Raw genomic sequence first — 2,500 nt, 5'->3', positions numbered from 1 at the left:
CCAAATGCCACTCACGCGACAACACGGTGCCAAGCCGGGCATGGTGTGCACTCAAAACCAATCAACGGACAGAGGTCATGCGTCATGGGGGGGATCTAGCAAGGCCATGGGGAAGGTCATGGAGGACCTTGGAAGCAAGCGCAAGACGAGAGCGAATCGAACAAGGGGCCAGGACGGGGCCTTGTGCCCATGGTCTTCGCAAGACAGCGTCCAAGGCACCCGAAAGCCCAAGGGAACCCAAACCCGGCCGACACTTGCAATCGCACATGCTCTCTGCAACACACCATCAATGCCGCCCAACGGGGCCAGCACGAGCAGTCCTCCGCGGTCCCCTGGCCCTGCGCACGTTTGTCTTCGAAACCGAGCATCAATGCCACAGAAAGTGCCGGGGCGCCAGCTGGAGCCATCATCCGCGTTGCCATGGCTCGCTTGGCCTTGGCTTGCCAGGCCCCGACACGAGCAATCGCGCATTTTCTTTGCAACCGACCATCAATGCCGCCCAACGGGGCCAGCACGAGCAGTCATCCGCGGTCCCCTGGCCCTGCGCACGTTTGTCTTTGAAACCGAGCATCAATGCCACAGAAAGTGCCGGGGCGCCAGCTGGAGCCATCATCCGACGTGCCATGGCTCTGGTCCCATGGTCTTCGCAACCGAGCATTCGTGACACCCGCGGGGCCAGGACACCAACCCTTCCGACACGAGCATTCGCGCATGTTCTTTGGCCACACAACGGCGCCAGCACGAGCAAAATCATCCGCGGTGCGGTGGCCTTGCACGGCCTTTTGTCTTTGGAACCAACCATCAGTGCCACGGGAAGTGCCGGAGTCCCGGCATCCGCGGTGCCAAGTCATTGCGCCCTTGGTCTCTGCAGCGGGGCATGCCGGGCACTCCCAACCATTGCAAGCAAGCAAGCAAGCAAGAAAGAAAGTAAGTAAGTAAGTAAGTATTACATATAGGGGCGGGACATGCGGGGAGATCTGCGAAACGTGCATTACGGGGCACACGCGTACCTACCGGGGCATACCGACCCCTATTGGGGCACACGTGTGCATATCGGGGCATACCGGGCCTATCGGGGCACACGCGTACATACCGGGGCATACCGAGCCCTACTGGGGCACACGTGCGCATATCGGGGCGTACCAAGCCTATCGGGGCATACGCATGTATCCCAAGGCATACCGAGTCAATCCGGGCATACGCGTTCATACCGGGGCGTAACGGGCCTATCGGGGCATACTTGGGCATATCCGGGCAAAAAATGCCCAAAACTTGCGCAACCTTGGCAACCGTGGTCCATTCCTCTCTATATGCCTAGCCTTGCCAACCGTGGTCCATTCCTCACTATATGCCATGGCCTTGTGCCCATGGTCTTCCCAAGACAGCGTCCAAGGCCCCCGGAAGGCCAAGGGAGCCCAACCCAGCAATGCCCTGCTATGGCAAGCCAAGGCCAAGCATTCCGGTGCCTATCCGGGCAAAAATGCAATTCCTCTCTATATGCCTAGCCTTGGCAACCGTGGTCCATTCCCCACCATATGCCATGGCCTTGTGCCCATGGTCTTCCCAAGACAGTGTCCAAGGCGCCCGGAAGGCCAAGGGAGCCCAACCCAGCAATGCCCTGCTTTGGCAAGCCAAGGCCAAGCATTCCGGTGCCTAACCTTGGCAACCGTGGTCCTTTCCTCACCATATGCCATGGCCTTGTGCCCATGGTCTTCGCAAGACATCGTCCAAGGCGCCCAAAAGGCCAAGGGAGCCCAACCCAGCAATGCCTTGCTAGGACAAGCCAAGGCCAAGCATTCCGGTGCCTATCCGGGCAAAAACGCCCAAAGCATGCCCATTCCTTAGCCTATCCAGGCAAAAACGCCCAAAATCTGCACATTCTAGTGCCTATCCGGGCAAAAACGCCCACCAGCATGCCACCCTCCTATAGGGTTTGCGCAACCAACCAGCCTAACCACCAGTGGCAACCAAAGGTGCTGTTAGCGACGACTTCTGAAGACGCAACGAGACGCGACGTGTTTGCGCCCAGACGCGACGAGACGATGCGGGATCTGCGCCCAAGAATGCCTAGACCCGTCGACTTGATGCGGGATCAGCTCGCCCAAGCATGCCTAGTGTGCAAGGCCTGTGTGCAAGGCTAGTGTCCAAGGCTAGTGTGCAAGGCTCATGTGGAACGCTAGTGCGCAAGGCTAGTGCCCAAGGCTTGTGTGCCAGGCCCGTGTGCAAGGCTAGTGTCCAGGGCTTGTGTGCATTGCTTGAGTGCAAGGCTTGTGTGCATTGCTCGAGTGCATGGCTTGTGTGCAAGGGTTGTGCGCAAGGCTAGTGTGCGGGGCTTGTGCGCATGGCTAATGTGCACGGCTTGTGTGCATGGCTACCGTGCAAGGCTAGTTTGCATGGCTAGGGTGCAAGGCTCGCATGCGAGGCTAGTGTGCAAGGCTGCGTGCAAGGGAAGCGTGCAGGGCGAGTGTGCGAGGCCACTGTGCACGGCGCCAGCACTAGC

Source organism: Tasmannia lanceolata, unplaced genomic scaffold (assembly GCF_043159265.1).
Source record: "Tasmannia lanceolata isolate RefF3 unplaced genomic scaffold, GAP_Taslan_0.1 ptg000057l, whole genome shotgun sequence".
Lineage (NCBI taxonomy): Eukaryota > Viridiplantae > Streptophyta > Magnoliopsida > Canellales > Winteraceae > Tasmannia > Tasmannia lanceolata.
The sequence above is the reverse complement of the archived record's forward strand: the minus strand, read 5'-3'. Positions refer to the sequence as shown.